This window comes from Magnolia sinica, chromosome 17 (genome assembly GCF_029962835.1).
Source record: "Magnolia sinica isolate HGM2019 chromosome 17, MsV1, whole genome shotgun sequence".
Lineage (NCBI taxonomy): Eukaryota > Viridiplantae > Streptophyta > Magnoliopsida > Magnoliales > Magnoliaceae > Magnolia > Magnolia sinica.
The window spans coordinates 19501622-19512661 of NC_080589.1; the positions used below are offsets into that span (position 1 = coordinate 19501622).

Here is an 11040-nt window from a genome sequence, read left to right on the forward strand (position 1 = left end):
TTCAAATGAGATCAAAGTTACATTGGCTCCACAATGATGTATTTATTATATCCATACCGTTCATCCATTTTTCGAGATCATTTCAGAGCATTAAAAAAAAAAAATTGAATCATATCCAAAGTTCAAATGAACCACACCAGAAATAGCATCGAGGATAATGATTTTCACCATTAAAAAAATTGTAGGGTCCACAATAATGTTTATTTTGCATCCAATCTGTTAATAAGGTCAAAAATACATGGATGAAAAGGAAAAAAAAATTTCACGGTGATCTGAAAACTTTTGTGACCCCAAAAGCATTTCAATGGTAGACGTTCAATCCCCCACTGTTTTTTGTAGTGTGGTCCACTTGATCTTTAAATCTATCATATTTTTCGGCTCAAGCCTTAAGACAAGCTCGAAAAATGGATGGACGGTTTGGATATAACACATACCTCATGATAGGACCCACAGAACTTGCTTATGTCAATACACCATCTCTATAGCTGGTGTGTGGTACTGTAACGCCCTGGATTTCGAGGGTCGAGTAAAGCTCTACTCCTGAGATCCAGCGCATCACTTATGCAACATGGATAATGATGTTCAGATTCCGTCCATATTAATGAGTTAAACATGAGTGAGATTATACTAAAACAGCATATCAGACTCCAGATATAATTAAATTGAGCAAGCGGAAGACTGAAACATATATGTATCTGAACAGGTAAATGTTTTACAACCTCCAGAGTATGATTATGTACCCGGGTTAAATATGTACATATATTGTTTCAAAATAGACAAAATATCAAAATGTAAGTGTCCATCTAATCCATTTGTCCCTATAATCCAATCGAATCAGTACAAGGTCTACATAAACCCACCTGAGAGCTGCACGTAGGAGAATTCTTCCTCCTCGTCCGTGAAGTTGGGTTCTGTGACGTAAGCTACATCGTCATTATCTGCATCTACAACAGAGTCTGGTTGGTGTTTTAAAACACCGTCTCAAGGTGAGAGTAGTGATCAACTCAGTGGTACTATAAGGCCTTAACATGTTATCAAGTCAATCAAGCAGTAATGATAAAGCAATACAACAACCACTTCCTAGTTACTCTTATTAATGCAAGAATTGCGTACAGTAATGATGCATGCCCTCACACAAAGCTCCTTCACAAGTGACTCCGACAACCAATTTCGCGCATGACAAACTCCCTAAAGTGTAACTTCCTCGCCAAAGCACATGCAATGCGGTGCATGGTCATGTTAGTGGAGTATTTAATTAAGCTTATTTATAAAGTAAATTTGGGAAGCTAAGGTACCTCCCTTTTATATCATTACCCCAAATGAATGATCCGTCTAGGGTTGTCAATCCTAGTTAACCACATAAAATAGGTAAGTTGTAGGGCATCACCCCTAATAAATAGCAGTCGATAGGCAAATTCAAAGTTTATACTCGCGGTTACTACGGGGAGGCTCATCACCTCAGCATAAGCCGACAGCTTGAACATGGTGTCTCATACCACTATGTCCGGCTCACGAGTTTGGGTTGCTCACTGGTCACTATGGGAAGGCTCGTCACCCCAGCGTAGGCCGACAGCTAGACCACGGTGTCCCATACCATCATGCCCGGCTCATGAGTCTTAGCGGATCATGGTACCACGGTTGAAGTGGGCTTTTGCATTGGTAAGTGGTACCTTAGATTCAAGCAGAGATGTCCATACATGGTAAACACACAATAGGTTAATTGGTTTATTTGGCAAGTTCGATTGGTACAAGCACATGTAAACTTGATCGATATGGAGCGCATAAGCACCCCTTGTGACCTAACCACCGTCGACAATCGTTGTGTGACTCGGATTTGTCAAGTTACCCAATGTGGCAGACCAATTCAGCCACCTTGACGAGAATTGTTACTGATTGCCTAAGCTAGGTTGTAGCTCCAATCTTACTCAGATGCAATAATTTAGTACATGGGATAATCAATTCAGCACTTAACAAATAATCCAATTGAGAATTCTCATTTGAGCATTTCATCAGACACATTGAACATGTTACTAAATACCTACATTTTATCCGTAAATTGCGTAGCGACAATTATGGTTACATGAAAGAAACTATACATATGAACAAGGTAATTAAAAATCATATCTTAATACTATTAATAAATACAAATCATCAACATTTTCTCATTCAGACAATTTATTAAACACTTAGGTTACACTTCACCAAATACATAGACTAGGATAGTTACACCATGTGTTTTAGCAAATCCTTATACAAAGAGGTCAGCATGCATATAATAACGATGAATCCTAGATTAGTAGACATGACAAACACAAATCATATTTTCATGTTCATTCAAACATTTCAACAAACACATGAGATGCATATTTATTCAACATAGTTCACGCATGTATATTGTATCAAAAACGGCGTAACTAAGATCGTATGGCAACAATCAAGTCAGACATAAATCATTGCTGACATTGAAAGCATTGAAAATCATAACATAAATGTTTATAGTCCACACCTTTCGTCGGAATACTCGATTCGGACGCGGTTTGAATTCTTTGTTCCCAAAAATGGAACGTCGGGTACCTAGGCAATGAAATAGATTAGTTATTCATTGATTACTCTATTTGGATCTCTAAATCAATATTAGGGTTAGGTTTTCTTACCCAAATCAAAGTCGAAAACGATCGTGTAGCGAAGTGGAAAGGTGATTCAGTGTGTGGAGTAGTGGGAGAGAATCCCAGCAACGATCTCCCAAAGTCTCTCTCCTCTCCTTCCTCTTTTCTCTTCTTTTTCTCTCTTCTCTCTCCTAGGGTTAAAGAAATTCGTATGGAATGGAAATGGGGTGGTTTAAGGGCTATATAGGCCCAAAAGTGATGCAAATAGCCCCAGGGTCATGGTATACTTAATTTATATCCAAAGGGCGATTGTTTTTAACAAATAGGGCTCATAGGAAGGCTCACTACTCACATACGTCGTAGTATAAGTTCTGTGACAATAGATCCATGTCAGGATATGGTTTTGGTGCGATCTGACAAGTTGATCGGCCGTGAAGGACCCGTGTCAGATCAACGATCATACTTACTCGATCGGGGCCACAAGTATACGGATACGTGCAGGGAAATTTCCTTTTCCGATGGGTGAAGTTTGGTCAGAAACTGACGGTCCGAAATTCCTAATTTCATGCCTGAGTGAATGGCCCAATTCACTTAAGTTTCAATACATTTTCTAAAGGTATTCGCGTTTTCTCACACACTTTACTCAAGGCTTAAGTTATGCGTTTCTGGATAATATCTGGGCTCGATTCCCACGATGGTAGTTAAGCCCAGTAAGGCGGACATAACCCTATATTTTCACAATCATCAGACTTTCAACGCACGGTCCAGGTAACAGGCTTTTGGGATTTTGGGATTTTTCCTATGTTTCTAAGTAGTGCTGAGTTAGCGATTTTGATAGTTTTGGGTATTGCCATTTGTATAAATAGTGGTTGGAGTTAAATCCACCAATTAATCCAGTGAATACTTAATTAATTTTTTGCTTAAATATCTACAAAGTACGGTCCTTAGGGATTTCTGCCTGAGGTGGTACTCGGGTCTTTGTACTGATTTTTTCGAGACGTTATAATCTACCCCCCTTAAAGAAAAATTTCATCCCTAAAATTAGTACATTTTCATACTCGAGGATCTGAGGGTAGTTCTTATGGACTTCAACTTCTATTTTCCAAGTAGCCTCTTCCTCAGTGTGATACGTCCATAATACCTTCACAAGTGGGATAACTTTGTTGCGTAGCACTTGTTCTCTCCTATCGAGAACATGCGTTGGTCGTAGTACATAAGTAGCATCTTCACTTAACTATACTTGCTCCCATTTGATAATGTGGGTAGGGTTAGGAACATATTTCTTCAACATGGACACGTGAAATACGTTGTGCAAGCCGGCGAGTGGTGTGGGCAAAGCGATGCGATATGCCACTACACTCACTCAAGCCAAAATTTGGAATGGGCCAATAAATCTCGGCGTGAGTTTCCCTTTCTTGTCAAATTAAGGGACTCCCTTCATTGGAAAAAACTTAAGGAATACATTGTCTTTAACTTCAAATTTCAGTTGTCCGCCGTCTTGTATTGAAGTAATTTTTGTCTGCTCTGGGCTGCGAGAAGTCACCGCCTAATAATATCAATCTTCTCTGAGGTCGCCTGTACTAAATCTGGGCCAACCAAACTCTTCTGGCCAACTTCTACCAAACAATGTGGTGCTCGACATGGGGTGCCCATACAAGGCTTCGTAAGGAGCCATGTCAATGCTCGCTTGGAAGCTGTTGTTATAAGCAAACTCAGCATAGGGGAGACAGTTATCCCAACTGTCCTTGAAATCAAGCACACACGCTTGCAACATGTCTTCAAGTATCTGATTTACCCGTTCCATCTGCCCATCGGTCTGTGGGTGGAACGCAGTACTGAACTTCAGTTTCACTCCCATTGCTTCTTGGATTCGAGTCCAGAAAATGGACGTAAATCGAGGTCTCAGTCTGACACAATCTCCATAGGAACTCCATGCAGTCATACTATCTCCTTGATGTACAGCTTGGATAGGTCGCTTGCCGAGTTAGAAGCTCTAATTAGGAGGAAATGAGCTGATTTCGTCAATCAGTCCACAATCACCCAAATAGAGTCATGCCCCTTTCTCATCTTCGGTAACTCGGAAATGAAATCCATAGATATGAAATCTCATTTCCATTCGGCTATGGGCATGAGCATGGGCTGAAGTAAGCCAGGGGGTCGGCGATGTTTGGCCTTAACCTACTGGCACGTGAGACAATGGGACACAAAATCTGCCATGTGAGCATTCATGTTGTCCCACCAGTACGAACGTTTCATATCTCTGTACATCTTTGTACTACCCGGATGCATTATCATCCTTGAATTGCGAGTGGCTTCCAGGACTTCCCTTCTCAAGCATGGAGATTCGGGACACATAGGCGGCCACGATATCGTAAACCTCCGTCCAAGTCAATTCTCCATTCAGATTCTTCACTGTCACTCTCTCATTCTCTCATTTTCACTAACAGTTCATCCTCCTTCTGAGCTGCAATAATTCGGTCATCCATAAGTTGTATGTGTGCATGTGTGCGACACTCTCGAATGGCTCCTCCACTATCAGCTTCTGTTCGAAATCTCGCATAAACTCTACCATATTCCACTCTTTTATCATTAGTGGGGCCGCAAATTCTATGATTTTCTTATGGCTCAATGCATCGGCCACAAGGTTGGCCTTGCCAGAATAGTAGGAGACTTCAAACTTGAAGTCTTTCAAGGTTTCCATCCAACGTCGTTACCTCATGTTCAGGTCTCTCTGCGTTAAAATGTACTTGAGGCTTTTGTGATCACAAAAGAGCTCGAACTCCTCTCCGTAGAGGTAATGTCTCCAGAGCTTTAATGCGAAGATGACTGCCCGCCAATTCCAGGTCGTGAGTAAGGTAATTTTTTTCGTGCTTCCTCAACGTCGTGTGATCATCCTATCCTTCTGCATCAGTACACATCCCAAACAAACACGAGAAGCGTCAGTGTATATAGTATATTTGACCCCTTGCTCTGGCAGTACTATCGCTAGTGCGGACGTCAGCTTGTCCTCTAATTCCTGAAAGGCTGCTTCTGCTTTTTCATTCCAGGAAAACTTAAGATCTTTCTGAGTGAGTTGAGACAACGGTCTGGCTATCTTGGAAAAATCCTTAATGAATCGACGATAATAGCTGGCAAGTCCGAGGAAACTCTTCACTTTTGTAACTGAGCCGAGTTGCTCCCAGTCTTATACCACGGCCACCTTGGTAAGATCCACAGCTATTCCTCCCTTGGAAACCATGTGCCCTAAGAATTTGACTTCTTCCTTCCAGAAGTCACATTTTCGGTACCGTGCAAATAAATGGTTCTGCCTAAAGGACTGCGCAAACATTTTCGGTATCAAGGATTACTCGCAAGTGTTCTTCGTGATCTTTCTGACTTTTGAAGTATATCAAAATGTCATCTATAAACACGGTGACGAATCGGTACAGATACGGCCGAAACACCCGGTCCATAAGATCTATGAACACAACCGGTGCATTTGTAAGCCCAAATGACATTACGAGGAACTTGCAGTGCCCAAAACTAGTTATAAATGCTGTTTTCTGCACGTCTTCATTCCTGATGCGCAACTGATGATACCCGGACTGTAAGTCGATCTTAGAAAAATATTGTGCTCCCTTCAATTGGTTAAACAGGTCGTCTATCTTGGGCAGATGATACTTGTTCTTCACTATTACGTGGTTCAACCTGTGATAATCTAGACATAACCTTAGCGATCCGTCCTTTTTCTTTACAAACAACACAGGTGCTCCCCAAGGCGACACGCTAGGCCATATAAAACCTGAATCTAAAAGATCATCTATCTGCTTCCTCAATTCCTCCATTTCGCACGGAGGCATACGGTATGTCGATAAGGAAATAGGTGTTGCACCTGGCACAAGGTCGATAGTAAAGTCGATCTCGCGCTGAGGAGATAGTCTAGGGATGGCTTTAAACACATTTGTGAGATCTCGGACTACTGGCATGTTCCCAAGTATCGGACTATTAAAATCTCTAACAAAGATGCGTAACAACGAACGCGGTAAAGAGAACTGACCTGAATAAGAAAAGTGAAGATCGTGTTCTCGAGCCCACGCGTCGTCACCAATCCAGTATCGCAGTCAATCTCGGCATTCATTTCGGTGAGTCAATCCATACCGAGGATAATGTCATAATGATAGAATGATGTGACAATCAGGTCAATAGACACCACCCTGCTTCATAAGTCTATCAGGCAACCCTTACATAGCTTAGTGGCGTCAGTAAAAGTTCATGCTACTGCGATAACTCTCACCCCAACCATAGGGGTAGTATTCAACCCTAACTGCTTGACCGTAGAGTATGATATCATCGAAATAGTGGACCCGGTGTCCACTAACAGGAATACAGGTGTACCTTGAATATAGGTAATGACTTCAAAGGCCAAAAACACTACAATTACTGACTCAGATGCTTCAACAACAAGTGCATGTACACGCGCTTGTTAAGGATGATTGGGTTGTGCTGCCATAGGTTGTTAAGGCGGCCTGTTTCGGGATACGGGAGGTTGGTAAAATGGTTGTGCTGGCGGTGCTGATCGTAGAGGTGGAGCTGATATGACTTGTGGTGGCTGGGTTTTTGATAAGGGTCGAATATTGCATATCAGACCCTAATTAGTGCATGATTTTACGTACATGATAATGCTTAATGGAATATTTTAATTATATTTTTTGTTACAGGATGAAATCAGGAGCGTTAATGGAAAAAGAGTACTACAAGCATGAATTTGACGCTCCGAAGTCACCAGAGCAGGAAACGCACTCAAGGGAACTAAGACTGAAGAATTTATATGCCAAGGACCCGAGGAAATCAAGCCGTTCACGTTAAAAAGGCCCGAAAATGGTCCAGAATGCAAGATCACATGGTTCCCGCCATCCGATTAACTTGAAACTTCATGCATAGCCTGGAGGCCATAAATAAACCGTACATATTAAATTTCAACCATTGGATATCTCGAGAAGTGGCCCAACGGCTAGATCATCCCTTTAATTCCTTAAGTGGGGCCCACCTGGTCCCTGGATATGGCTCATCTTTGGTATCAACGCTTTAAATTACATGGAGAATCATATGGACGGAGGAGATTTGGTGCATACATCATGAAGGACCTCACATGTGCACTGCATGCACGCAGTGCAGACGCACACCAGCAATGCATTAATACACGCAAGGTCGGTCAGCAGGCGCTGACCGACCAAATTTAAAAAAAAAAGGAGTTGCCGTTTTCGGCTTCGCGAAAACGGAAACAGGGACTTGCGGTCCCCTGTTGTGGGCCACCATCACGGATTTTAGGTCCAATCTGGACCGTCTATTAGATCATAATGGTCCATGTTACCATCGCCTAGGTGGCGTTATTTCAGATGGCAGTAGAGATCGGTTTTTAACCGTTTAAGAACAGAATGGATGGCAAGAAGCAAAATCACGTGGGCCGCATCAGCAGACAGTGAAAACAGTTTATTCTCGATCGAAATTCCGTCCTGCATCCAATGGACGAATTGGATTTACCAAAATAACGGGAGAATAGGTCCCACCAGCATCACAGCGGACCGGATCCGCATACTCTGTTTATGCACGCCGGACGCTGTCCGACTTTTGCAGCAATTGTGGCCCACCTCTACGGTTCGTATGAACAATCCAAGCCGTCCATCATGTAGACAACTTGAAAACGTCCTAAGGGACGGTATTTACTAGGAAACTGAGTGAGGAAAAGGGGGGCTGTTTTGCGTCTAAAACTTGGCTGCGTAAAGGAGTTACGCACGCTGGTGCGTGAAGAACTTTCCGCCGACTCTTTGTACGCATCCCAGCACGGCTCTGCACGGCATCAAAGAACTATAAAAGAGAAAGAAAAGGCTCGTAGAATGGGGGAGAAAAGGATTGAGGTTTTGAGGGGAATCCAAGGAAGAAGTTTGTTTTGGAGAGAAGAGAGAAAGAGAGGAGATAGGAGTGTGTGGCTGGACGTGGATCTGAGAACAGAGAGAGAAAGAGGGTGGCTGACAGATCCAGGGCAGATCCAGGGAGAGTTTGAAGAAAGCAAAAGAGAGAAAGCAAGAGGGAAGAGAGGATGGAATTTTTCTTTTCTAAATATTATTTTTCCGTCTTCCTACTTGATTCCATGAGTTGCTAATCTTTTAGCTAGGGCTGAGATGAAGCCCCTAATTTGAGTGACTCTTGTAAGTGTTGATTTCATCTGAATTTGATTGGTTTGTTTCTTTCTCTACTGTGCTTAACTGAAATATCCGTACTCCTCCATTCTAAGAGCTCAACCAAAGTCTAGTTATGGATGTTGCTTGGATTACTATTCTAGGTGCTTGTGTCTGACCATGAACAGGTTCCTATAGAGGAAGAAACAGGAATCTACATCTCTTCATGCCTGACCATGGATGGAAAGATGTAATCCATATGCTTTAAGGAATTATACATTCTGTGTGCCCGACCAAGGACATAGAGTGCGCTTTATTTATTTTTTTGATATCAATCTGAATTAGGGTGAATCAACAGGTAAAACAAGGTTTATGATAGTTAGGGGTGGATTCGAAAGTCCTAGTCTTCTCCTTGATTGAATTTTCCTTATTATTCTTGGTTATTTTTCCATTGATTTTTATTTAGTTTACTTAATTACTATCGCAAATGTTTGTTGGATTAGTTAAGAAGAGTCTTTAATTTTGAATTGTGACGACCAGTCCTCGTGGGAACGATCTCGTAATACGTACCATATCTACATCTGATTCGTATACTTGCGAGTTTAAAATCATTTAAATCAGGTTGGTTTAAATAAAACATCAAGTTTTTGGCGCCGTTGCCGCGGACTGTTTCGGTCCAATTGGATTTAGGATTCTCTCTTATCATAATTCATAGTCTTAGGTTTTTACTAACTTTAGGATAAATTTTTTTAGAAACTAACCTATTTCCTGTTTTGTAGAGACCTGACATAAACTACTAATTTGGTAATCTCTTTCTAAATTCTCTACTTTTTCTAATTTCTATTTTTAAAATTAGGGTTTTATTTTTTATTTTAGAAATTTTCTATTTCTAGGCTTTCTTTTTTAGAAATTTCTTATTTTCTAATTTTAGTTTTTGTTTCTATTTTCTAATTCTAGATTCTGATTCTTCTTTCAATTAACTTTCTATTTTCTAGTTTTAGAAATTTTTTCCCTTTTTAGAAACTAACTTAGCTTTTATTTCTAAGATTAGAAACTTTCTTTTTTAGAAATTAACCGTTGCTTAGGATTTTTTCTAGCATTATTTTAGGAAATTTAATTTATTTTTGTTTTCTTTTTGTTTATAGGAATTGAGGAAGGAAGCTGCTAAATAACATTGTCTTCAAAAAAGAGGAGCTCTCAAATCTTCAGACATTCATCATCTCATTTTCCGGGTTCTTCTTTCCAATTCTCATTTACATAGCTTTTTCTTGTTTTAGGAATTCATAACTTTTTCTTTTAGTCTTATTCATCTTAGGTTGCATCTTAGTTTAGTTTTCTTTCTTATATTAATAACATAGTTTATGCTAGGACGTAGATCTCTGAATATAGAACTAGCACCTTTTGATCCTGAAATAGAAAGAACCTTTCGTAGAAGATTTAGAAACATCCTATTTAAAATGGCGGAAGAGAATGAAACTAAAGCTCTTAGAGATTATTCAGCTCCTGTCCAATTCAATGCACCTTCATGTATAGTGTTGCCTGCCACGACGGCAGCACACTTTAAACTTAAACCTGGAGTCATACAACTGTTGCCATCCTTTTATGGTTCAGATAAGGAGGATCCATATCATCATGTGAAAGAATTCTTAGACATTTGCTCCACCTTTGAGTTCCAAAACTTTTCAGACGATTCGATCCGTTTGCGCCTTTTTCCTTTTTCTTTGAAGGATAAGGCGAAAGCATGGTTGAATTCTCTAGGAGTTGGGTCTATCACTACATGGGACCAACTGTCTAAGAAGTTCTTAAACAAGTTCTTCCCGGTTCACAAAACTAATGCTCTCCGTAGAGAAATTACGAATTTCACACAAAAAGAGGGTGAGCACTTTCATGAATGTTGGGAAAGATGGAAGGATTTACTTCTTAAATGTCCACACCATGGTTTTGAAAAGTGGCAACAGGTTCAATACTTCTATGACGGTCTGACACCCCAAAACCGTCGCATGGTTGACGCCACCAGTGGAGGGTCATTCATGACCAAAAGTGATGTCGAAGCTTGGAATTTCTTTGAAACCTTGTGTGAAAACTCCCAGCAATGGGACTATTCAAATAGAGGTGAAAGAAGCCCTCAACCACTGAAGAAAGGGGGTATATATGAGGTAGGAGTCACGCCAGATCTTTATGCCAAAATTGATACCCTGACAAAGAAGGTGGATGCTTTAATGTTAAACAATGGACCTCCACAAACAACTCAAGTCGAGTCATGTGCCATATGTTCTAGT

General features: G+C 40.7%; 1 non-coding gene across 1 annotated transcript; it reads right to left on the reverse strand.

The window, feature by feature from the left end:
• Positions 1-10596: 10596 nt before the first annotated feature.
• LOC131232178 (small nucleolar RNA R71) lies at positions 10597-10703 on the reverse strand. Its single transcript, XR_009164793.1, has one exon. It is a non-coding gene; the product is annotated as a small nucleolar RNA R71 (small nucleolar RNA).
• Between the last annotated feature and the right edge of the window lie 337 nt (positions 10704-11040).